General features: G+C 56.6%; 3 non-coding genes across 3 annotated transcripts; 1 reads left to right on the top strand and 2 right to left on the bottom strand.

Moving 5' to 3' along the window:
- Positions 1-1,302: 1,302 nt before the first annotated feature.
- Positions 1,303-1,387, bottom strand: TRNAS-AGA. The gene has a single exon. It is a non-coding gene; the product is annotated as a tRNA-Ser (tRNA).
- Positions 1,388-19,539: 18,152 nt separating this feature from the next.
- TRNAI-UAU lies at positions 19,540-19,613 on the top strand. Its single transcript has one exon. It is a non-coding gene; the product is annotated as a tRNA-Ile (tRNA).
- Positions 19,614-23,784: 4,171 nt separating this feature from the next.
- TRNAV-AAC lies at positions 23,785-23,857 on the bottom strand. The gene has a single exon. It is a non-coding gene; the product is annotated as a tRNA-Val (tRNA).
- Positions 23,858-26,547: the final 2,690 nt, after the last annotated feature.

Raw genomic sequence — 26,547 nt, 5'->3', positions numbered from 1 at the left:
CTCCTCAACTTTATTTACTCAACTTGAAAATTGGTGTCACTTGATTTTTGCATCTCCCTGTGAAACTACAACTGACACGTGTGGCTTTCTACAGGGGGTCATGATGTTAAAGTTGGGGAATTCAGTCTCTGTACTTCTGGGCGGGGGGGTTGCTTTTTTACAGCTGCCTCACTGCCAGGCACAATGGGCTGTTAGCTGCACCCACTGTCCTTGCCAGGGGCCCCTGCTGACCCCTGGGCGGCTGCACTGCCGTGCAGGGGTGACTCTGCAGGTGGAGAAGCTGCTGTGGAGCAATGTAGAGCAGGTGCAGGAAGGAGACGAGGTCACTATTCACATTCTGAACTGCACAATTTTCCAAATTTGGGAAAAGATTAATAGATTCATAGACTTAAGGTCAGAAGGGACCATTATGATCATCTAGTCTGACCTCCTGCACAATGCAGGCCACAGAATCTCACCCACCCACTCCTGTAACAAACCCCTAACCTATGTCTGAGTTATTGAAATCCTCAAATCGTGGCTTAAAGACCTCAAGGTGCAGGGAATCCTCCAGCAAGTGACCCGAGCCCCATGCTGCAGAGGAAGGCGAATGTCCGAGAACAAGTCTAAGGGGAAGGTGAACGCAGAGCAATGACACTGGAGATGCCCTGACCTCCAGTGGGGGCAGCGTGGAAATTAATAATGGGAAGATGATTTGCGAAATTAGTTGTCACTGACAAGCTTTGTCTCTGTTCCTATTTCACGCTGTGGTGTTAGTTAGAGGAATCAGTACAGATTTTTTTACTATATTGATTAAACACTTAATTTTATTTAATCAAGCCAAAAACTTAATGTCACTTATTTTTTCTCTGTCCTAGCAAGAATGAATTGAATTTTGTGACTTTCTGGAAAGTGCAGCGAGATTAAATGTGGGGAATTCAGTCTCTGTGTTTGTGAGCTGATGTTTTCCTCTCACAGGTCAGTGCCTGCATTGAAATACCAAGAGGATCTAAGGGCTGGTGTACGCTGGGCACTGAACTGGCAGAGCGACGTCTCTCAGGGTGTGACCCCCCCCCCCAAACCCATAGAGTTAAGGTGACCTAAGCCCTGGTTAGATAGTGCTAAAGAAAAGGAAGAATGGTTTTGTCCATGTAGCTATTACAGGGATGGGAAAACCCCTCCAGTCACTGTCTACTCCATAGTGCTATAGCAGTGCCACAGCAGCATTTTAAGTGTAGACAGAGTGAAACTAGATCTGGCTCCAGTTTGCACTGTGGATGCTCAGGTACTAAGACTATAATAACAACAGCAACATAGAGCTTGCGTAGTTGGCAGGATTTGAACCTGCGCAGGGAGACCCCCCCAATGGATTTCTAGTCCATCACCTTAACCACTCGGCCACAACTACTTAAGCAACAGTTGTTCCACTATATGATGATTCTGTTCTCACAGAATTGTCACTTCAAATTGTTTGCTCAGACCAGCTTCCCCAGCACACTCATGGCTGCGTTAGTGTAAGAGTGTCCTTGGCTGAACAGCGAGAATTCCTGCCCATTTCCCTTCCGGCTGGAGCAGGATGAGAGTGTGTTTGTGTGAATGACATTGCTGTAGATTGTTGTTCATTCCCCACTCTGACAATTCAGACAGTCCCTTTCCTAGTCAAATCTCCAGCACATCGTTCCAATAGCCGGGGGCAGGATTTCTCTGGGGCACTGAGGGCTGGTGCGTGAATTCAGTCTTGCATTTCACCCTTGATGTTTCATGGACTAACAGCAGCAGCAGAAAGAAAGAGCCGAGCCAATATCTCCCTGGCAGGGATGCAGGTGCCACGTCCCCTCAGTCTGACCGTCTCCATTGCAGGAGAGAAGGGTTCACTGGAATCGAATGCCCTGGCTCAGACCAGAGACACAGGGAGGTTTTGCTGTTCATGGATCTGTGCAAAGGAAATTTTGTCTCTGTGTGAAACTGAGGTCGGAAATGAAACGTCCACATGGTGGCCCAATGCTCTATGGAATGTGGGTGAAGGACTCGGGCTGAGAAATGATTTAACAGGGGTTTGTATTTATTGCCTCGATTAAAATCTATGGCTAAAGGCAGCCACTGTTGTTAGTACTTGTACCTGTGTAGGGACACCCCAGTGGGTGTCAAGTCCATTGCCTTCACCAGGGGCAGTCGATTATTTTAGCAAAGTACAAATTTCTTGGTCAAGGCCTGGACTCCAGAGAAAACAATACACTGCTGATAAGAAGAAGTACATCAAAAGGTTTTGCAGCCACCATGGGCATAACTATGATGTGTCGTGTTTCACTCTTTAAACCTGGCACCACCTCCTTTCTCTTTGGCCTTGTAGTTGACCAAGGGCAAAGCTGAACATCTCCTCAGATACCAGGGAGTGTTTATGTCCATTCCTGCGAGCTACACAGGGGTTTGATGTTGCTGTTTCAGTCCTCCGGCTCTGCTGGGATAAGGAACAATTCAGGCTGTCACTGAACTGAAGGAGGAAGATCAGTTTTTGACAGGGAGAGGGACGCCTCCTCTTAAAGGTGTTTGTCTGGCTGGCAGTCCTGGTCCCCGGGTCTCGCCCGTGGGGCTCCAGCAGTTTTGGGACCAGGTCACTCCCTTGGCCCCACCTGCTGCCCCCAGGCGCTTCCTCCCCACCCCCCGCCAGGGGCCCCGGCAGTGCAGCGGAGCTGAGCAGCATCTGCCTGCTCGCTCCAGTGGCTGCCGGCCCCTCCCCAGGGCAGGGCAGGGTGGGTCACTGCCTCCGCGCGCTGCCCCCGCCCCGAGCCCCTGCAGCCAATGGGACACTGTGGGGGTGATGCCTGGGGGCAGCAGCACACGGAGGCCACCCAGCCCACCCCACCTTGGAGCCCCAGGTAAGCGCCACACTCCTGACTCCCTCCCAGAGCCTGCACCACCACCCCCTCCACACACGCCTGCCCCCAAGTCCTTCCCACAGCCTGTGCCCTCTCCCTCCACACACCCCCTCCCGCCTGCCCCAATCTCCCTCCCAGAGCCTGCACCCCACCCCTCCTCCTGTTCCCCCTACCCTCTGCCCCAGCCCAGAGCCTGCACCCAGCACCCAAACTCCCAGAGCCATAACAAGGAATTTTTGTGCCCGAGGCAAGGGCCGGCTCCAGGCTCTTTGGCGGCAGGTCCCTGAGTCCCTGTCGGAGGGAAGGACCTGCCACTGAATTGCCGCCGCCGCTTCATTCATCCTTCGCTGGCAATTTGGCAGCAGGTCCCTGAGTCCCTCTCGGAGAGAAGGACCCACTGCCGAATTGCAGCCGAAGAAGCAGCAGCGGTAGAGCTGCCGCTGAAGCGCCGCTGATCGTGGCAGAGCTGCGCCCCTCATCTTTGTGCGCCCGAGGCAAGTGCCTCACTCGCCTGGCCCTTGTTACAGCGCTGCAAACTCCATCCCAGAGCCTGCCCCCCAGAACCCCTCCCCCACCCAAACACCCTCCCAGAGCCTGCCCCCCAGACCCCCTCCCCCCCCCAACCTCCCTCCCAGAGACCAGCCGCTCACCCCTTCTGCACCCAAACTCCCCCCACAGCCTGCACCCCTCCTGCACCCCAATCCCCAGCCCCAGCCCAGGGCCTGCACCCTAGACCTCCTCCCCCCACCCAAACTCCCTCCCAGAGCCTTAGGCAGGTGAGGGGCAGAGTTTTGGGGGGCGGGTTCTGGGCAGTATGAGTGACATTATTGGCCCACTGGGAGGACTGGAGGACTGGCACTGGCCCTAAGGTAAATTGAGGTTGAGACCCTGCTTTAAGGGATTGGAGCAATGCTGGAGAGACTGACGGGAAGGGAGCTGGGAGCTGTGTGTGCCCCAAGGAGAGTTGTTGTTGTGCTCTGGTGACACAGAGCGGGGGTGGGGAGTTTGTAAGCTGTGGTGTTTGTATAGAAGAGAGAAAGTTTACTAACCCCCAGATTAAAAACTGTTCCTGCTCTGGGCTATACATGACACTCCTTGTTGAGAGTATAGATCAGCGGTTGAATGTTTCCCTGCAGGGTAATGGGTTCCTAATGCCCTCCCTGGTCAGAGCTCCAGCACCTTCTGTACTCACACCGTGAATGTGAAGAACAAGACTCCAACCCTATCATTCTTCCCTGGCCCAGAGGACCAGCGAGATGGGCCCATCCACCAATCACCCTCTGCCCTTCATCCTATCCCAGTCCTGACCTCCAGTTTCACAGCTCTGCTGGTGCCCCTCACTCCCGACCCGCAGGCCCCTGGGTTCCCCCCAGCTCTGATGGTGCCCCTCACTCCCGACCCGCAGCCCCCTGGGCTTCCCCCAGCTCTACCGGTGCCACTCACTCCCGACCCGCAGCCCTCTGGGCTTCCCCCAGCTCTACCGGTGCCACTCACTCCCGACCCGCAGCCCTCTTGGGCTCCCGCTGAGCTCTGCAGTCACTGCACTGCTGGTGCCCCTCACTCCTGACCTGCAGCCCCTGTTATCCCAGTCTGGCTGATTATCTAGTGGAACAAGCTCTGCAAGGGACGTGGTTAATTCCCCATCACTGCCTGTGTAAATGAAGACCGCAGCTCTTCCTGCAAGACACCTGGTGTGTGGGTGTCCCTGTTCCCCCTTCAGAACCTCTGGTACATGGTGCTTCCCTCCTCCCAGTTCAAGATCCCCATCATGTGGGTGCTCCCATCCAGGATCTCCGGTGGGTGTCTCTGTCCCCCACCCCATGAACTAGCTCCAGTGTGTGGTTTCCCCTGCCTGCCCCCATCCCGGATCTGTGGGTGTCTCTGTTCCCCTTTTCAAGATCCGTGTTGCTTGGCTGCGTCCCTCCCCCCAAGTCAGAATCCCCAGCGTGTGAGTGCTCCCATCCCCCCTCCAGGCTCTGCGGGGGATGTCTGTATAAAAAGAGACTGTGTCTCACTGTCTTGCCCAGGCTACGCTGCAGGGGCTATTCACAGGTGCGATCCCACTACTGATTGACACGGGAGTTTTGACCTGCTCCGTTTCTGACCTGGGCCGGTTCACCCCTCCTTAGGCAACCTGGGGACCCCAAGCTGCGGACACCTGATCGGCACAGCCCCCTGCAGCCCAGAGCTCCTGAGGTCAAGCGATCCGCCAGCCTCAGCCTCCCCAGGCGCTGGGATCACAGGCACCAGCCACGGGGCCTGGCTGGTTACAGGGTCTCCCGCTTCCAATTTCAGGCTCAGCCTGGGAGCTCTGCGCTCTGAGCGGGTGGAAGCGGAGCCTGGAACTGAGCTGATGCGCTGAGGGTTATCTGCACTGCGCACTTCACACAGAGGTGAAAACACGGGGCACAGATCTTTGAGCACAACCCTCGTCCTGAGGAATGGGGGGGGCTGCATAAAGAGAAACCGGCTCTCCCTGGCAGGGCTGCAGCAGCTCTTCACAGGGGCAGTCCCATGGCCAATCGGTACCAGAGTTTTGAAAGCCTCCTTTTACTGGACTGACCTCGCTCCCCTCTCTCTAGGGGGACTGGCGACCCCAAACTTCCCAGAAACCAGCATAGCGAGGCCAACCTGAGCACAGACACCTGCTCAGCACCCCAGGGTGCAGCCCTGAACTCCGGCAATCAGCTACGCTCAGCTGCCCACCCAACAAGCGTTACACGCAGGAGCCTTCGTGCCCCACGTGTTCAGGTCCCTCCCAGCGCCAGCTTCAAACTCCGCTGCTCAGTTCTAAGCTTTGGCCACACGGGGGCAGCCTGGAGCTCAGCCAACGCCTCCCATTGCTGGTTGCGTTTCCCACTCCTCGAGGCAGGTTCACACCCCGCAGGCAGATCTCTGAATTGGAGCCGAACCGTTCCCCAAATCCAGTGCTTTAGCAGCAGCTTTGCTAGGAAAGCGCTGACGTCCCCAAGTAACGTAAGAGCCAGAGCGCCGTGACCAGGATCTTCTCTTGGGCCCCTCACCGTGGTGTCTGTCAGGCGCAAGGAGAAACCAGGGAAATGTTTTCATGGCGTTTAAGGGCAGAAGGGGCCATTAGCTCAGCTAGTCTGACCCCCGAATAACACAGAATTACACCATGACACGTATTGATCCCACAGACCTTAGATAGATCAAAGCGTCTCAGCCTCAGGAAGGAGGCTAAACTGGGTACCAGAGGTAGCGAACAAGGGGCCCCCAAGGCAATGGCAGGGAGCTGACGAGGTGAAATATGCCCAGATGATCCCAGCAGGCGACCCACCCCCATGCTACAGAGCTGGGAGTCCCTGTTCCTGCTGCCCTTAAGAATCTCTGGTGGTAAGTGGGTCCCCCCCCGTTCCCCAGATAAGAATCCTCCATGTGGTTTCCCTGGCTTCACCTCCAGATAAGAACATTGTGTGGAGGGAGTGGGAGGAAGGTTGTCTGGCAGATCTGTAAAGGGGGACTGTGTCTCCCTGTCTGGCCCAGGCTCCTGGGAGGAAGTGATCTCAGTGTGTCTGGCTGTCTCCATTCCTCCCACCCATAAGAATCCCTGGTGTGTGGGTGCACCCTAGACCATTACGGATCTCTGGGGGTGGGTGTCTCTCTCCCCCTAGTCAGGATCTCTGGGGCATGGCTCTATAAAAAGAGACTTTGACTCACCCAGGCTGGGCTGCCATCATGGAACAGACCAGGTCCTTCTGTGGAGGGTTTGCGTTCCTCCAATTATGTGATCTCAGTGTGTGTGGGTGTCCCTGTCCATTCAACCCTTAACAATCCCTGGTGCGTGGGTGCGCTGGGCCCCATTACAATCCCCTCTGTCTTACCCCCCATGAGGGATCCAGTGGATTTGGTTGTTCTCCACGCTACTGGGGGTGTCTGGTGCCCCTGTCCCTCCTGGTTAATAGTGGAGTGTGTGGGTGTCCCCCCGCCCGTTAAGGATCCATGTTGTGTGGATGCCCCCGTTCTTCTAATTAAGAATGGTACAATGGAGCATAAGGGTGTGTCCCCCACCCAATGAACTAGCTCCCGTGTGTGGTTCCCCTGCTCCCATCCAGGCTCTGTGGTGTGTGGGTGTCTCTGTTCCCCTTTTCAAGATCCGTGTGCAGGGGGGCGTTCCTCCCCCCAAGTCAGAATCCCCAGCGTGTGGGTGCTCCCATCCCCCCTCCAGGCTCTGCGGGGGGGGGGGGGTCGTAAAAGAGACCGTGTCTCACTGTCTTGCCCAGGCTACACTGCAGGGGCTACTCACAGGCACAACCCCACTACTGATCGGCACAGGAGTTTTGACCTGCTCTGTTTCCGACCTGGGCCGGTTCACCCCTCCTTAGGCAACCTGAAGACCCTGAGCTTCCCAGGGATCACCCTATTGATGCCGAGCTTAGTGCGGACACTCAATCGGCACAACCCCCTGCAGCCCAGAACTCCTGAGCTCAAGCGATCCGCCGGCCTCAGCCTCCCCAGGCGCTGGGATCACAGGCACCAGCCATGGAGCCCGCCTTATTTTGCTGCCTGGCAGCTGGAGCTTTAAACTCTGCTTGTGAGCTCTGTGCCTTGGCCAGATGGGGACAGCCTGGAACTGGGAAATGCTCCTGCTTCCCCCGCCCCCCTCTCATGTCGAGCTGCAGGCGCCGCTGTCCTCCCAGATAAGATCCCGGATGTTTCGGTTCCCCTTCCCCGCCCAGGTGTCCGGGTACCTCTGCCCCCATACAGAATCCTGGGTGTGGGGTGTCCGTCCTCTGCAGAGGATCCCGGCGTGTGGATGCCCTTGTCCCCCCCTACAAGATCCTGGGTGTGTGGGTGCCACGCTCCCCCCCGTAGATCTCTGGTGGGTCGGTCCCCGGGGTGTGAGTGCTCCCCTCCCCCGAGACAGGCTTGGGGGGGGGGTATAACTGGCTCTCCCTGTCCTGCCCAGGCGGTGCTACAGCAGCTGTTCACAGGGGCAGCAACCCCACTGTGACCCTGCAGCTTTAACCTGCTCCAGGGGTGACCTGCTTCACCCTCCTGTGGGAGCCCGGGGACCCCGAACTGCCCAGAATCACCTGATTGATGCCGAGCTTAGCACAGACACCGGCTCAGCCTGGCAGGGAGCTGCCCTGAGCCCTGACAATCAGCTTCCCTCCGCCTCCTGCTGCACAGCGAGGATCCCACGTGAGAGCCTTTGTGCCCCGCGTGTCCAGCCAGGTCCCTCCCAGCTTCAGCTTTCAACTCTGCTTGTGAGCTCCTCTCTCCGGCCACACGGGGGCAGCACTAACGGCCTCATCTAAATTTGACCCTTCAGACCGCAGATTATAACCCAGCGGGCAGATTATAACCCAGGAAGCCAAATCCTTCCCCAAAATGACCGTTGAAGCAGAAGGTCCCCTTGGAAAGATCAGGAATTTTGCCTTTAAAAACAAGGAAAATGTGCATTGGTCTCTTCTGTCTACAGCGAGAGATTGAAGAAACTCAATTGATTTCATTGACTGGAGGTTAAGAGGGGATTTAGTCACTGATTTTAAATACACAGTTTTAAAAATTCCCAGAGGGGGGAATATCTGATTTTAAAGGGTTCTTTAATTCACCAGACAAAGGTTGAACACGACCCCCTTGGTTTGCAGTCAATGTCACAAAACGCCAACTGGAAATTACCATTTTTAACTGTGAGGCTAATTATCTAGTGGAAAAAGCTCTGCAAGGGACGTGGTTAATTCCCCATCACTGCCGGGTGTAAATGAAGACCGCAGCTCTTGCTGCAAGACACCTGGTGTGTGGGTGTCCCTGTTCCCCCTTCAGAACCTCTGGTACATGGTGCTTCCCTCCTCCCAGTTCAAGATCCCCATCATGTGGGTGCTCCCATCCAGGATCTCCGGTGGGTGTCTCTGTCCCCCACCCCATGAACTAGCTCCAATGTGTGGTTTCCTGCCTGCCCCATCCGGGATCTGTGGGTGTCTCTGTTCCCCTTTTCAAGATCCGTGTTGCAGGGGCGTCCCTCACCCCAAGTAAGAATCCCGAGCATGGTGGTGCTCCCGTCCCCACCTGCAGGCTCTGTGGGGGATGTATGTATAAAAAGAGACTGTGTCTCACTGTCTTGCCCAGGCTATGCTGCAGGGACTATTCACAGGTGCAATCCCACTACTGATCAGCAGGGGAGTTTTGACCTGCTCCATTTCCAACCTGGGCCGGTTCACCCCTCCTTAGGCAACCTGGGGACCCCAAGCTTCCCCAGGATCACCATATTGATGCTGAATTTAGTGTGGACACCCGATCGGCACAGCCCGCCGCAGCCCAGAACTCCTGAGCTCCAGCGACCCGCCAGCTTCCCCAGGCGCTGGGATCACAGGCACCAGCCACGGGGCCCGGCTTGTTTTGCTGTCTGGCAGCTGGAGCTTTAAACTCTGCTTGTGAGCTCTGTGCCTTGGCCAGATGGGGACAGCCTGGAACTGGGAAATGCTCCTGCTCCCCCCGCCCCGTCTCATGTCGAGCTGCAGGCGCCGCTGTCCTCTGATGTAAGATCCCGGATGTTTCGGTGCCCCCCATCCCCTGTCCAGGAGCCCAGGTGTCCGGGTACCTCTGCCCCCAATACAGAATCTTGGATGTGTGGGTGTCTGTCCCTCTGCAGAGGATCCCGGAGTGTGGATGCCCTTGTCCCCCCCTACAAGATCCTGAGTGTGTGGGTGCCACTCTCCCCTCCTAGAAGATCTCGGGTGCGTGGGTGGGTGCCCCTGTTCACCCTTACAGCATCCCTGGTGCACGGGGGCCTCCCTCCGTCCCAACTCAGGGGCCCCAGGGTGTGAGCGCTCCCATCCCCCGATACAGGCTGGGGCGGGGGAGGGGTATAACTGGCTCTCCCTGTCCTGCCCAGGCGGTGCTACAGCAGATGTTCACAGGGGCAGCAGCCCCACTGTCACCCTGCAGCTTTAACCTGCTCCAGGGGTGACCCATGCGGGTCGGGAGTGAGGGGCACCAGCAGAGCTGAGAGTCTGGAGGTCAGGACTGGGATAGCAGGGGCTGCGGGTCGGGAGTGAGGGGCACCGTCAGAGCTGGTTGACGCCTAAGGGGCTGCGGGTCGGGAGTGAGGGGCACCAGCAGCGCAGTAACTGAAGAGCTCAGCGAGGAATCGAGGGGGCTGTGGGTCGGGAGTGAGGGGCACCAGCAGAACTGTGAGTCTGGAGGTCAGGACTGGGATAGTAGGGGCTGCGGGTCGGGAGTGAGGGGCACCGGCAGCACAGTGACTGGGGGGCTTTGCGGGAAGCCCAGTCGCTGCAAGTCGGGCGTGAGGGGCACCAGCAGAGCTGTGGATCTGGAGATCAGGATTGGGATAGGAGGGGCTGCGGGTCGGGAGTGAGGGGCAGCAGCAGAACTGTGAGTCTGGAGGACAGGACTGGGATGGCAGGGGCTGCGAGTTGGGAGTGAGGGGCACCGGCAGAGCAGGAGGGAGACCAGGGGGCTGCGGGTCGGGAGTGAGGGGCACCGTCAGAGCTGGTGGACGCCTAAGGAGCTCCGGGTCGGGAGTAGGGGCAGCAGCAGAACTGTGAGTCTGGACTCAGGACGGGGATAGCAGGGGCTGCGGGTCGGGCGTGAGGGGCACCGGCAGAGCTGGAGGGCGACCAGGCGGCTGCGCGTCGGGAGGGAGTGGCACCAGCCGAGCGGAGAGGCAGGAGGTCAGGACTGGGATAGTAGGGGCTGCGGGTCGGGAGTGAGGGGCACCGGCAGCGCAGTAACTGGGTAGCTCAGCGGGGAATCCAGGGGCATGCGGGTCGGGAGGGAGGGGCACCAGCAGAGCTGTGGGTGTGGAGGTCAGGACTGGGATAGTAGGGGCTGCGGGTCGGGAGTGAGGGGCACCGGCAGCGCAGTAACTGGGAGCTCAGCGAGGAATCCAGGGGGCTGCGGGTCGGGAGTGAGGGGCACCAGCAGAGCTGTGGGTGTGGAGATCAGGATTGGGATAGGAGGGGCTGCGGGTCGGGAGTGAGGGGCACCGGCAGCACAGTGACTGGGGAGCTCCGCGGGAAGCCCAGTCGCTGCAGGTCGGGAGTGAGGGGCATCAGCAGAGCTGTGGGTCTGGAGATCAGGATTGGGATAGGAGGGGCTGAGGGTCAGGAGTGAGGGGCAGCAGCAGAACTGTGAGTCTGGAGGTCAGGACTGGGATAACAGGGGCTGCAGGTCGGGAGTGAGGGGCACCGGCAGAGCTGGTGGGAGAATAGGGGGCTGCGGGTCAGGAGTGAGGGGCACCGTCAGAGCTGGTGGACGCCTAAGGGGCTGCGGGTCGGGAGTGAGGGGCACCAGCAGAGCTGTGAGTCTGGAGGTCAGGATTGGGATAGGAGGGGCTGCGGGTCGGGAGTGAGGGGCAGCAGCAGAGCTGTGAGTCTGGAGGTCAGGATTGGGATAGCAGGGGCTGCGGGTCGGGAGTGAGGGGCACCAGCAGAGCTGTGAGTCTGGAGGTCAGGATTGGGATAGCAGGGGCTGCCGGTCGGGAGTGAGGGGCACCAGCAGATCTGTGTGTCTGGAGTTCAGGATTGGGATAGCAGGGGCTGCGGGTCGGGAGTGAGGGGCACCGTCAGTGCTGGGGGGAACCAAGGGGCTGCGGGTCGGGAGTGAGGGGCACCAGCAGAGCTGTGGGTCTGGAGGTCAGCACTAGGATACCATCCAGCCTGATGGTAAGCGATGCCCAGCTGAGCCCATGGCCAGTACGTCCTGCTCCACCCACGGCCGGGCTGGGAGTCAGGACTCCTGGTTCTTCTCCCCAGCTGTGGGAGGGCAGTGCAGGCTAGTGGTTAGAGTGGGGGTTGGGAGCCAGGGTATCCGGGTCCCACCGCTAGCTCTGGGAAGGGAGTGGGGGCCAGTCTTGTGCACCCCCGGGCTTGAAGTGGTTTCCATCCTGTGCAGGGTTTACAGTTTTGTTCACTGGCTGTCAGCACCTCCCACTATACAAATTGTCCCAGTGCCGCTGGGTCTAGTGGTTAGAGCCGGGGAGGCCGGGAGGCAGGCAGGGCAGGGTGGGGGTGGGGCCCGGGAGGCACCTGGCCTGTGCTCACCCAGAGGCCCTGCTCCTCTCCCTCTCCCCCCGCAAGGCCCCATCCGCACGTCGCCCTGTCCCACGCTCCATCTGGCCACATGGGGCGTGGGGGAGAGGAGGGGTGCAAACGGCAGAGAGGCAGGCAGGGGGGGCCAGGGGGGGGGCGAAGAGGCACAAGTGGCAGGGCCTCGGGGGAAGAGACGTGAGAGGTGGGCGGGGGTCAGGGAGTGGAACAAAGGGGTCCTGAGGGGGCGTGTGGGCGGGGCTGAAGGGGCGTGTGGGCGGGGCTGAAGGGGAGTGTGGGCGGGGTGGAAGGGCGTGTGGGCGGGGCTTTGGCAGGAGGAGGCTGAGTGACAGCAGGCCTTGGGGCAGGGCCACAGTCCGGCCCGCCCAGCCTCCCAAGTGGAGGAGTCCCAAGCTGCCCATGGAGCCAGGACTCCTGGGTTCTATTCCTGGCTCTCCCACAGACTCCCAATCTGAGCTGGTGCAGCCCATCTCGCCCTCCCTGGTGCCTCAGTTTCCCCCGTGTGAGACGGGTCCCAGTGTGAACGGCTGCAGCGCCGTGGAGAATCTCGTCCCTTCTCCTGGCGGCTCCTTGGTAGCCCTGGGGAAGCAGCCAACTGCTGCAGCCCCTGGCTCCCGTCTGGGCAGCCCGGGGTGGGGGTGGGATCTGGGCAATGGGAAGAAGGAATCCCCCCTTCCCCCACCCCACCCCGGCGACATGGGGGGAGGCTGGTGCTGCGGGGGCAGGGAGTCCTGCAGCCCTCGCAGGGGAGAAGGGGCAGGTTCCCGGCTTGGCTGCTGATGGGGGCAGGGTGGGGGGCACTGCTGGACTGGGGGCTCCACCCTGCGGGGTGGAGGTGGAGCACGGCCTGCTGGGAGTGGACGTCTCCTCTGGATGGGGGAGGGTGACACTGGCCAAATTGTGGAGCCCCTTTCCCAGACAAGGGAGGGGCCTCTCAGCCTTGCCGGCTCGTCTCTCTTTCACCAGGATCGGCCCAGCACCTGGCCTGGCCCAGACCCCCCTTCCTCAGCGCCAGCAGCTGCCCATTGTGGGGAGTGGAGCGGCCGGGGGGTGGGGGCCTCTCAAGCCCCCCAGGGAGCAGGGCCGGGGCACTGGGGGGCAGAGGCTGCGGTGGGGGGAGGTGGGTTGGAGAGATGTCGGGGGGTGAAGCTGGGACTCAGGGGAATGGGGCAGGCTGCAGGGAGGAAGTGTGGGGCTACCGAGGGGAGCTGGGGCTGGGAAGCTGCGGGGGACACAGCCGGGGGTAGTGGTGACACCGCAGGGGGCTGCTCAAGAGGCAGTGGGCTGGGGGCAGGGTGGGAGCTCGGACAGGGTGGGGGTCAGGCTATTGCGGGTCTCCTGTGAATGGCACCAGACTGCAGGAACCCCCGGCCGGCAGCCCCTGCTGGGGGTCGGGTCCGTGCCGCCCCCCGCGAGGCACCCTGCTGGGGGGCCTACTCACGGCAGCCCCCCCCCCCGCTGCACCCTGCTGGGGGGGTCTGGTCACTGCAGCCCCCCCCGATGCACCCTGCTGGGGGCTCTGGTCACTGCAGCCCCCCCCCGATGCACCCTGCTGGGGGCTCTGGTCACTGCAGCCCCATGCACCCTGCTAGGGGCTCTGGTCACTGTAGCCCCCGCTGCACCCTGCTGGGGCTCTGGTCACTGCAGCCCCCACCCGAGGCACCCTGCTGGGGGCTCTGTTCACTGCAGCCCCCCCCCGCGGCACCCGGCGGGGTGCTCTGGTCACTGCAGCCCCCCCCGATGCACCCTGCTGGGGGCTCGGGTCACTGCAGCCCCCCCCCCCCATGCACCCTGCTGGGGGCTCTGGTCACTGCAGCCCCCAACCTCACACTGGAACTGGGCGGGGGGAGAAGGTTTATTCTCGCGCTCCCATTGGTCAGGGCTCTGCCTCCTCTTCCTATTGGCTGTCTCGGGAGGCGGAGTTTCGAGAGGGCGTCACGTGGCCTTGAAGCGTTCGCGAGGCGGCTCCTGAGCAGCCCAACCCCCGAGCTCCTCCCCACTGCCGCCCATCCCCTCCCTGCCCCGCCCCAACCCCTGAGCTCCCCTCCCCAGTGCCGCCCATCCCCTCTCTGCCCCGCCCCAACCCCCTGAGCTCCTCCCCACTGCCGCCCTCCCCTCTCTAATCCCGCCCCCAACCCCTGAGCTCCTCCCCACTGCCGCCCTCCCCTCCTCCCCGCCCCCAACCCCTAGCGCCCCCTCCCCACTGCCGCCCATCCCCTCCCTGCCCCGCCCCCAACCCCTGAGCTCCTCCCCACTGCCGCCCATCCCCTCCCTGCCCTGCCCCCAACCCCCTGAGCTCCCCTCCCTGGTGCCGCCCTCCCCTCTCTGCCCCGCCCCAACCCCCTGAGCTCCCCTCCCCAGTGCCGCCCATCCCCTCTCTGCCCTGCCCCCAACCCCTGAGCGCCCCTCCCCACTGCCGCCCATCCCCTCTCTGCCCCGCCCCAACCCCTGAGCTCCTCCCCACTGCCGCCCATCCCCTCTCTGACCCCGCCCCCAACCCCTGAGCTCCCCTCCCACTGCCGCCCATCCCCTCTCTGCCCCGCCCCAACCCCTCCGAGCTCCTCCCCACTGCCGCCCATCCCCTCTCTGCCCTGCCCCAACCCCGAGCGCCCCCACCCCACTGCCGCCCATCCCCTCTCTGCCCCCGCCCCAACACCCCCTGAGCTCTCCCTCCCCACTGCCACCCTTCCCCTCTCTGCCCCCGCCCCCAACACCCCCTGAGCTCCTCCCCACTGCCGCCCATCCCCTCTCTGCCCTGCCCCAACCCCCGAGCGCCCCCACCCCCACTGCCGCCCTTCCCCTCTCTGCCCCTGCCCCAACCCCTCCTGAGCTCCTCCTCCCCACTGCCGCCCTTCCCCTCTCTGCCCCCGCCCCAACACCCCCTGAGCTCCTCCCCCAATGCCGCCCATCCCCTCTCTGCCCTGCCCCCAAACACCCTGAGGTCCCCTCCCCAGTGCCGCCCATCCCCTCTCTACCCCTGCCCCAAACACCCCCGAGCTCCCCTTCCCCAGTGCCGCCCATCCCCTCTCTGCCCCGCCCCAACCCACCCTGAGCTCCCCTCCCCAGTGCCGCCTCCCCTCTCTGACCCCGCCCCAACACCCCCTGAGCTCCCCTCCCCAGTGCTGCCCCCTCTGCCCCCACCCCAACCCCCGAGCTCCTCCCCAGTGCCGCCCCTCCCCTCTTCTGCCCCGTCCCCAACACCCCGATCTCCCCTCCCACAGTGCCGCCCATCCCCTCTCTGACCCCGCCCCAACACCCCCGAGCTCCTCGATGCCGCCCATCCCCTCTCTGACCCCGCACTCAAACACCCCTGAGCTCCTCCCCAGTGCCGCCCATCCCCGTCTCTGCCCCGCCCCAAACACCCCCAGCTCCCCTCCCCAGTGCCGCCCATCCTCTCTTCTGCCCCCACCCCAAACACCCCTGAGCTCCCCTCCCCAGTGCTGCCCATCTCCTCTGCCCCTGCCCCCAACACCTCCCGAGCTCCCCACCCCAGTGCCGCCCATCCCCTCTCTGACCCCGCCCCAAACACCCCCTGAGCTCTCCCTCCCCAGTGCCGCCCATCCCCTCTCTGCCCCGCCCCAAACACCCCTGAGCTCCTCCCCCCAGTGCCGCCCATCCCGTCTCTGCCCCGTCCCCTAACACCCCCAAGCTCCCCTCCCCAGTGCCGCCCATCCCCTTCTGCCCCCACCCCAAACACCCCCTGAGCTCCTCCCCAGTGCCGCCCATCCCCCTCTTCTGCCCCCGCCCCCAACCCCCCCGAGCTCCCCCTCCCCCGGTGCCGCCCATCCCCCTCTCTGCCCCCGCCCCAACACCCCGACCTCCCTTTCCCCTCTCTGCCCCGTCCCCAAACACCCCCGAGCTCCTCCCCCAGTGCCGCCCATCCCCCTCTTCTGCCCCCGCCCCAAACACACCCCGACACTGCTCCTGGTTTTGGGAGGGGAACAGGAGAAAGGACAAAAGAAGCAAGAGACGAAGAGAAAGGAGGGAGGGATGGATGGAGGAAAAGGTGAAACAAAAAGAACAAACTCTAATGTCCCCAGTGATTTTAAGGGACAAAATCCCAGGTACGGAATAAAATTCTGCCTCCTTAAGCTTGTGTTTTCCATGCCTAGATTCAACTGTCGCCAGATGGATCAGACTGAACAGGTTTCAAACCTCGAGGAGGCTCTTACCTTCTAAACAGGGGCGGCTGTTTTCTAGTAAAATCACGAAAAGGGAAGGAGAAAACTTTGAAAGAGGTTCCTCCTGGCGCTCACGTACCTGAACCCGAATACTCTCTCAGTCCTCAAAGAGAGACCTGGAGAAGGAGACTTGCTGAAGCAAAGCCACAGGGGTCTCTGAGGTTTCCCTGGCCCCTCACCCCGTCCTGCCTGGCTGATGTCAGCATCTCTCTGTGAGGTCACCACCTCCCCACCACCTTTGACCAATAGTCTGAGGTCCTGCAAAAGGCCTTTGTGATGTCACTGCCACACCCCTCCCTTCCTGTGCTAATGTCCTGCCCCTGGCCAGGCACTGTGGAGGTTTGAGCTACTCCCTGTGGATCACCCCACTCAAGGAGCGTTCGTTCTAGGCAGCAAGCCGGCTAGACAGGAAAACATCAGACGCTGCTCCCAATACTACACTCAGTTTTTCAGAAATTAGTCGACTTTATGACCAGAAGAGACCATTAGAGCATCTAATCTGACCCCCTGCATATCACAGGCCTCCTGTATGACACAATAGCTACTTTTGAGGCCAACACATTCCAGAAGGGCATGTGGTCTTCATTAAATGACATTAAGAGATGGTGAATCCACCTCTTTCCTTGGTAGCTTGTTCCTGTGGTGAATCATCCTCGCTGTTGAATATTTGTGCCTTAGTTGTAATATGAATTTGTCTCTTTTCACCTTCCAGCCACTGGGTCTTGTTATGCCTTTCTCTCCTAGATTCAAGAGCCCTTTAATACCCAATCTATTCTCTCCATGAAGGCCCTTCAACACTTCAATGAAGTCACCTTTCAATCTTCTTTTGATAAGCGAAACAGGTTGAGCTCACTAGAAGGCATTTTTCTCCATCCCTCAGAACATTTATTGGCTCTTTGGTCATCAGACTCCTGAACTGTAGCTGGATGTGGTTCTTGTTCTTCTGCACAACATAGCTCCTGGAGAAGAGGGATCTTCAAATGTACATTCCTATGATACCTTTGTTTAATTGATGAAAACATAAACTAGACACTTAGAGGATTGGAACTGATTTCAGCTGATGGACAGCTTTGCTAGGTTTTTGTGCATTTGGACAGTGAAATGTTGAGTGTTTACATTCATATCAAGCACCCTGTATAGTGGAGCTCCTGAACATAATGAAGAATGGAAATGAAAATGTTTTCCTTTTTTAAAAAAGAAAGAAGGTTATAAGAGAACACGGGGCTTGAATCAAGGATCACTTGATCTACCATCAAGCACTGTACCACTAAGCTATACCCCATGACCATGGACTCATGATCTCCAAGACTTTGAAGGACAGACCCTGCTTCCTCGAGAGCCTTTGCCAGTCCCAGACCAGACGTGGTTTTAAAAATGGGGTTTGATTAAACTTCGTAAATGGGGTGAACACCACAGCTTGCACTCCACCGATATAGCTTCTCCCACTGACATAGCTGCCACCTCTTGGGGAAGTGGATTAACTGCACCCACATGAAAACTCTCTCCTCAGCATAGAGCAGTGGTTCTCAAACTGAGAGTCAGGACCCCAAAGTGGGTCATAACCCTGTTTTAATGGGGTCACCAAGGCTGGCATTAGACTTGTTGGTGCCTGGGGCTGAAGCCAAAAGTCTGAGCTCCACCACCCAGGGCTGAATCCTCAAGCTCTGGTTTTGCCCTCCCCAACTGGATAAGAGGGCACAGTGTGAAATGTTTGGGGACCACTGTTTTAGGATGACGTTCTCAATCACTTCTATGAAATCCAATAAAGCTATTCCTCACCCACCTACCCTCCATCAGGACCGACTAGGTATGTTCTGCTGCCCTTCACTCATGCAGGAAGGATAATAACATTTCATTCCACTCAATCCTAAAGTGATTTGTAACCCGCCACCAGCCAAAACTGGTCATTCTGGGAAAGCGGCCCCATCATGCTGCATAGCTAGGCAGAGTAGGTGTGTCTGTGCAAACACCGTCTGTTCCTGAAGTCTTTCCCCCAGCTCCTCACTAGATGTGAAGGGGGAGCTCATTCAGCCTCTGCTTCCGCTTAGTATTTAAAAACTCCTTATTGTCCCTATCTCTGCTGACATTAGATTTCTCCTCCTGTCTTTTCCTTGATAGTTCTGATGAGGTGGCTGAGTGGTTAAGGTGATGGACTGCTAGTCCATTGTGCTCTGCATGCGTGGGTACAAATCGCATCTTCATCGGATGCATTTAGTCATTGCTCCTCCTTTGTAGACAACCATGTCCCCGTTTGGTATGATGTTGCTTCTTGCAAACAAAAACTTTCTCAGAAACTCAGAACTCTCTTGCTTTAAATAAAATGTCTAAATCCCAGATTTCTTAAAAAAAAAAAAATTCTCTAGTCCTGTATTTCTTAATTTATATCTCAAAAGGTAACATCCTCGTCATCTCCTCCAAACACCCTGGGACCTGCCCAAATTATTAAAATACCCTCAACCCGAGCAAGGCCAGAGCAGTGACCCAGAGCTAGTGTCTAGGCCAAGCTGTTCTGAAGGAGGCAACTCAAACATTTTCTCCCTGCTTCCCTTGGCAAGGTCTGACTGGGAAAAAAAAATTCCCCAAACTGAAAAACCAGTACTAATCTGTTTGGGGACTTTGGTTTGAAAGTATTATTGTTATTATTCTCTTCTGAATCAGTTCAGTTGAGTCTTTGTCCTCCAGGTGTGTTTCCAGCTAAAACCACATTGAGGGTACTGGACCACTGACCTATCAGCTCTTAACACCCAAACTTTCAGTAACTCTTTATCAGTGACTGCGAGTGTAATTTAAACCATAGGTTCATCTAGCTCTGAATCTTGTCTTCTGACAGTAGCCAATACCAGGTGCTCCAAAAGCCAGTCTTTAAGGTACCACCGGGAGTTGAACCCAGGGTCTCTTGTTTACAAAACAGGTGCTTTAACCAGCCAAGCCATGGTACCTGCTGTTACTTAAAGCAGTGTGTTTGCTCACACCTGACTCTCTGCCAATCCCCACTGGGCCCTTACAAGTGTTGCTCGTGTTTGGCTTCTGTAAAGCAGAGGAGCAGGTGAAGTTTTGCTCCCAAGGTGTGTGTGCGATTCTTTGGACAGGTCTACACTATGAAATTAGGTTGGTGTAATTACATTACTTAGGCTGGCAATGCAGTTCTATCAACCTAATCCCGGTGTAGATAGCAGCTCAGCTGTCAGAACTTTCTGGAGCTATGAAAGGAGAGAGGTCGGGCCTCTGTAGCAGGAATGCAGGGCAGGCGAGTTCATGGTGGGATACTGGTGGAGACCAGTTATGGTGATATAATGACCAGCAGCATTTACACTGACAATTTGGCACACACACACACACACACAGAGCTTGCAAGGAAAACCTCACCTGCTCCTCTGCTTTGCAGAATCCAACACAAGCAAAGCTTTTCAGGCCCCAGTGGGGATGGCAGGGAGTCAGGTGTGGGCAGAGAGTGTCTCTGAGCCACAAGCAGGCACCATGGCTTAGCTGGCTAAAGCACCTGTCTTATAAACAAGAGATCCTGGGTTCAACTCCCAGTGGTGCCTTGTTGAGTACCTCTTGGGGCACCTGGTATTGGCTACTGTCAGAGAACTAAATGGGCCTTTGGTCCAGCCCAGTATGGCTGTTTAAATTATACTGAGAATTAAGAACTGATAGGTCAGTGGTCCAACCTGTCACAGATGACCTCTTCTGTCTGGGACAGGGGCAGGTCTGGGCTCTCACACTAAATGGCTCATTGTGGCTGCCAGAACCTGTGGGCAGCTCATTTAGTTTGCACCGAGGGTTGAGTCCTGCTTCATGCACCGTGTGTGAGAATGAAAATCCTAAACCGCCCTTTGAAATAACAGATGCAGCAGGACGTGTTATTGTCCCTGCCCCAAAGCACACAGACCAATGGAGAAATGCCATTGAGTCCAGGGTAATACTCCACTGCCAGTTTATCTTTTTTGCTGGCTAAACTCCCTCCCAACCTTGAGGGCTCCCAGAGCCCAATATTGAGCTTGAGCTGAGATGTCTACGGTGCAAATTTACCACCCCATGGCCCTAGCCTGGGAGCCTGCACTGGCACAGGAAAGCCATGAGTGTTTCATTGCAGTGTGGACATAGCCCCAACCCACTCAGCTTTGGAACCCATGTCCCCTGCCCAGCAAGTGCTATTGAACTGAGGGTGAGTCCCTCAATCAGGGTCTGCCAAGCACAGTTGTGCTGCCCTTGGTTCACACAACAAGGATAACAGCCCTTTATTTCTCCTGCCCCTATAACATGGAGACTGGGAATCCAACACCAGCCACAAGTGATCATTTCGGCAAGCAACCCGACCTATTTCCAACATACTGTAAAATCCACATGCAGACTCATACACGAAACCTTGCAAGAAAATCTTCCTGAGGGGGTCTGAAGCACCTGCTGCTGGAGGGAAGGAGGGAGCTGTGGGTTGGGATTGAGGAGCAGCGTGAGGAGGGGGGGCCTGTGGATTGGGATTGAGGGGCACCGGGAATAGGAGGGGGCTGTGGGTTGGGACAGAGGAGAAGGGTGAAGAGGAGCAGGCTCTGGTTGGGAGTGAGGAGCAGTGAGCATAGGAGGGACTGAGGGTTGGGACTGAGGGGCACTGGGAAAAGAGGGGACATGGGTTTAGGCTGAAGAGCATCTCCATTTGGGGATCCAGCAGGACAGGGGAAGGCAGCAGGTGATTCTAATTCCTTAGGGATATTGTGTGTGTGTGTGTGTGTGTGTGTGTGTGTGTGTGTGTGTGTGTGTGTGTGTGTGTGTGTGTGTGTGTGTGTGTGTGTGTGTGTGTGTGTGTGTGCAGGGAAGGAACATGCTCTATGCCCAGAGGCCTTTATTCCTCCAGGCTGCAAGGACAGAGGGGCTGTCAGGAAGTTGCCCCTTCAAACCCACACACAAAAAGGCCCTTCTGAGGAAAGAGAAAATCCTGAAGAGAAAAAGTAACATCAAAGAGGACATGGGAAAGACAGTGTAAGATCTTGGTGAGTAGTTTATCACCTGACCAGGGACTTGAACCCTGGACCTTCAGATTAAAAGTCTGATGCTCTACCAACTGAAAGCAGCAAAGAGTCCTGTGGCACCTTATAAACTAACAGATGTTTTGAAGTATGAGCTTTTCCTGGGTGAATACCCACTTCAGCTAGCCAGGCTCATGAAGAAAAAGAGCAAGTTGGTGCAGAGGAGAAACTAGTAAAGAAAACAAGAGCGGGAAACAATATGGGAAACCTGCTGCTCTCTCTGGCCCGGTCAACACTGTGAGTTTATATCGAATTTAGCAGCGTTAAAGGGCATTAACCCTGCACCCGTCCACACAACGAAGCCCTTTATATCGATATAAAGGGCTCTTAATACCGATAGCTGTACTCCTCCCCGACGAGGGGAGTAGCGCTGAAATCGGTATTGCCATGTCGGATTAGGGTTAGTGTGGCCGCAATTCGATGGTATTGGCCTCCAGGCGCCATCCCACAGTGCACCATTGTGACTGCTCTGGACAGCAATCTGAACTCGGATGCACTGTAAAATCGGAATAATCCCGTAGTGTAGACATACCCTGTGATTAACAACATTGGTGGCTAATTGAAAGGCTGATGGTTCAAACCCAAGTGAAGATGGAGGTGGTTTTTTTTAGTCATGAGGGTTTTTTTTAGTGATGAGAATCCAGTACATTTTAACAGGCAGAAAAATCTCTTCAACGCTGGTCTAACCTCATTAGGCAAGCATAAGTGACACTTTTGCCAGATGCATTGGTGGTATAGTGGTGAGCATAGCTGCCTTCCAAGCTAGTTGACCTGGGCTCAATTCCCAGCTAATGCAATGATGTGATGTTTTCTCTGCTGGGAAGTGATTTAATTTCAGTCACATTGTATCAGTTTATCAATGGAATGAGAGAATCCATGTGCTGCAGGTCATTCAACACACAATGGAGGAAGAAAGGGGCAGGACTATACAATGAGCTGTTGGAGTTATCCTGATATTACAATGTTTGGTTTATTTTTTAAAAAACTTCCTTTACTTCCATCTCCCTTTTAGACTCAGAGGCTTTAAGGTCAGAAGGGACCAGTGTGATCATCTAGTCCGACCTGCTGCACCTTGCAGGCCAAAAGACCCCACCCACCCACTCCTGTAATAGACCCGGGAGGGGAGGCAGCTCTGTGCTCTGCCCCTCCCCCAGGCAGCACATGGAGGCCCTCTGCTCCCCTCCCCCCATGGGTGTGCAGAAATGTGCCAGCAGCACTGAGGTGGCTCCCTGCCCACTCTGCCTCCATCCCTCCGTGCCACTCTCAGAAATGGCCGGCATGTCCCAGCATCCCCTGGGGTGGGCGGAGTGTCTCCATTCATTGCCCCTGCCCTGAGTACCAACTCCGCAGCTCCCATTGGCCAGGAACTGCAGCCAATGGGAGCTCTGGGGGCAGCGCCTGCAGGCAGCGGCGCACGGAGACTCCCTGGCCTCGCCCACCTAGGAGCTGCTGACGCAGGGTTGTGTGTACGGGTCAATTTGGGAGCTGCAGTGCCCAGGGTAAGCGCCACCCCTCCTGCACCCCAACCCCCTCCCCCAGCGCAGAGCCAGCACCGTGCACCCAAATTTCCTCCCAGAGCTTTGCTTGTCTTCCTTTCACCCAGAACCATCGTCCTTCTCCTGGGCTGCAAGTAGCCATCCCTGGGAAGCCAAGAGGCAGGCACAGGATTCTGCCTCCCAGCAGCCAACTGCACCTCCCCAGGCTTTGCAGAACGACTGGTGGCGCTCTACTAACCCCACTTAGCCGCACTAAGGCGCTTAGCTTCTGCCCTGCCTTCCTCAGCTCGACTTTCCTCTTTTGCCCCATCCCTGCCTCACTCCCTCCTTTGGCAAGTCACACAGAGGAGCCAGCAGGAAGAGCCGGCCGCCATAGGCCAACCTCCATGTGCAGAGGAGACCAAGCCACAAGGCTTCAAAAGGTGACAGGCCAAGATCCTCTAGCTTTCCCCTGCTGATGCCAAGGCTTTTTCCTCAGCTCATTTCATCACCCTCTGTCCTGCAGGGGTTGGGGTTATCGCAGGTGTTACCCGAAATTGGGTCAACTAGTAAGTGTAAGGAGGACAAATGACCCACCAGAGTTTGGCAGAAAGCAGCACATTTGTTATACTGACAGCTAAGCTCAAAATAAGCGGGGGCAGGGGGTGTCACACTCGCACTCGCATACTCACACTCCCAGGACGGGCACGGCACTGGAGATGTCAGGATTCTGCAAGGTAAGTGTCCCACAGCGCAGCTATGGATGGTGTGATGAAGGTAAGTCTTCCTGAGGCACAGTGATATGCAACGCTGTGAACCACTGGCCAGGCGGTCCGGGCGAAGGGCATTCACTGGAGGTACAAGCTTGTGAGTGCTCTCCTGAGCACAGGGCCCCTTCCCCTTTTAAGGGCCTGCACCTCCTGGCCTGCGACTAGAGATGACTTGGCTGCATCTGGTTGGTCACACTCCACCTTGGGCAGTGTCCATGCTCTGGGTGTGTGAGTGCTGCCTAATTAGAGTCCCAGACACCTTGTCAACCTGGGAGCTCTTCTGCTCTTCAACCAGCCCATTCATCCCAGGAGCAGAAAAGCCACTTCACAGGCATTCAGAGAGGGAGAGGAGACAGAAGCGGGAGCAGGGGAAGTATAACAGACCTTTTGAGCATAGAAATCACTGCTGCTCCTACAGCAGTAGGAGCTGGGAAAATTAAACCCCCATGTTTCCGCCTGGTTTTGAACCAGGGACCTTCTGCGTGTTAGGCAAACGTGATAACCACTACACTACAGAAACTCTGTCCCAGTGCTTTGCCCTTCCCTTCATAAGACCATAAGAATGGCCATACTGGGTCAGACCAAAGGTCCATCCAACCTCACATCCTATCTGCCACCAGTGACCAATGCCAGGTGCCCCAGAGGGACTGAACCTAACAGGTAATGATCAAGTGATCTCTCTCCTGCCATCCATCTCCATCCTCTGACAAACAGAGGCTAGGGACACCATTCCTTACCCACCCTGACTAATAGCCATTCATGGACTTAACCGCCATTCATTTATCTGCAAAAAGAACAAGGAGTACTTGTGGCACCTTAGAAACTAACAAATTTATTTGAGCATAAGCTTTCCTGGGCCAAAACCAACTTCATTGGATGCATGTAGTGGAAAATACAGCAGGAAGAGATATATATATATATATATATATATATATATATATATATATATATATATACACACACACACACAGAGAACATGAAAAATTGGGTGTTGCCATACACACTATAACGAGAGTGATCAGTTAAGGTGAGCTATTATCAGCAGGAGGAAAAACCCTTTTGTAGTGGCTTTCATGGCCTTTGAGAAAGCAAGACAGAGACTTGGAAGATCCAGCAGGGTTTGTGGTACAGGAATTGTTCTCAGATTCCACTGAGACTTCAACTCAGATTGCAGGATTCAAAGTCCCGAGTGCTGCCCTTACACCATGGGAGCACCTGTTGATTACTGTAGACTTCCAGCAGGGAGGACTCTGTGGGCAGGGGCGGCTCTAGGCATTTTGCCGCCCCAAGCACGGCAGGCAGGTTGCCTTTGGCGGCTTGCCTGCGGGAGGTCTGCCGAAGTCGCAGGACCAGCCGACCCTTCGCAGGCATGCCGCCGAAGGCAGCCTGCCTGCCACCCTCATGGCGACCGGCAGAGCACCCCCTGCGGCTTGCTGTCCGAAGCATGTGCTTGGTGTGCTGGGGCCTGGAGCCGCCCCTGTCTGTGGGGACAATTTTTTCTGGCAGGGAGGACTCAGTGGGAACATGCCTCTCTGGCCAGCCCTGCATTTGCTCAAGAAGTCAGCACCCAGCACTTTGCTGCAGGCCCAGAGGCCTTTCTTCCTCCAGACTGTGAGGCCAGTGGACAGGTGAGGCAGTAGCACCTTCAGTCCCAGGCAGTAAAGGGCCCTTCCTGGGAAAGGCCATGTCCTGAAAAGGAAAAACTAAAGTCAAGGAGAGTCCTTCTAAAACTCTTTGGGGATGTCACAGGGGGAAAGTGTTTCTTTGCCTCACCAGGGACTTGAATCCTGGATCCTCAAATTAGAAGGCTGATGCACTGCTAACTGAGCTAGCCAGGCTCACACTCTACAAAAAGCAAATTTTGTACAGAAGAGAAACTAGTCAAGAAAAATGAGGGCAGGAAACTATACAGAAAACCTGCTACTCTCGCTCTCTTAGCAGTCCTAGCCCCACCTGCTCCTCCATCTGGTGCCCTGAGGCCGTATTCTTTTTTTTGTTAAATATCAAATTCAGGAGAAAACACAGTTATACAAAGCAAAATGAAATCACAAACAGAAATGTCGTTGGAAATACAGAAATAAAAAAGGAAAATGCAATTCCCATCACTTTATTGCGTCGGGGCCATTCCTGTATCGAGAGCACCCGCGAAGGTCCCTGTGTGCTTACGAGAAACCTGGAGGAACTCATACCACAGCCTGAACATGAAACTCAACTGTTCCCAGGTGCCACAGTAAAACCCTTTCCCTGCTGTGAAGTTGCACTCCATAGGATTTTATTAAAGTATGCTAATGAGTGTGAATATAAAGTGACTGGACTATGCTTCATGCAAAAGGTCTCTTGTAAGGTATCATTACAAAGCTTATAATCTACTGCGTGTGTTCATCCTATTTGTATGAACCGATCATTCTTGGATCTGAAACTAGAAATATGAACTATAACTCTGAGGTCCTGTTGTAATGATGCAAAGTGTGGGCCATTAATAGTGGTTTGGACTCTTGATGGCTCCCATTAACCAGGACAATAGACTGGAGATGGCTCTGTCCTGCACCATCCCTGAGTCAGGCCAGGAAGAATGAAGGCTTGGGGGGGGGGGGTGTCTCACGGGACATTTGACCATGTCACCTGGGACAGGAATCCATCTTAAACCTGGGGCTCTTCCCCAGGAGAGAGACAAAAGATTCCTGCCTGGTACCAAAGCTCTATAAGAGGGTGGAACTGAACAAACATGCTGCAGTCATGAGACATCCCCTAGCTACCACCTGAGCTGGAACAAGGGCTATAGCAAGTGAAAAGATTGGGCCCAGACAAGAAATAAGTCTAGTCTTTGCCTCTCAGTCTGTGCAGATGGGACCTTGCCCTCCAGTGCTGGAGGATTCTCCCTTCTCATCTACCCTTGTCCCAAGCAGCACAGCAGGTGGGAATCTTAAATGTGCAGAGGAGACTTAGGAGCAGAAACCCCCCCAGACCTTCCATGCAATTGGCACTAGCCCCTCACTGACCAGGATTGAAAGTCCTCCAGGGCATGAGCAAAGCAGCAGGGTGAAAAGAACCTGGAGATGCTAGGATTGAACCTAGGACCTCATACATGCAAAGCATGTGCTCTACAACTAAGCTACATCCCCAGATGGGCCATTTGTGCTATAGGTTACACTTAGAGCCCTCCTGTTTCCAGAGCACCTAGTGGCCTAAAAGCAGCATGAGGGACACATT

Source organism: Mauremys reevesii, linkage group 12 (genome assembly GCF_016161935.1).
Source record: "Mauremys reevesii isolate NIE-2019 linkage group 12, ASM1616193v1, whole genome shotgun sequence".
NCBI lineage: Eukaryota > Metazoa > Chordata > Testudines > Geoemydidae > Mauremys > Mauremys reevesii.
The sequence above is the reverse complement of the archived record's forward strand: the minus strand, read 5'-3'. Positions and strand labels throughout refer to the sequence as shown.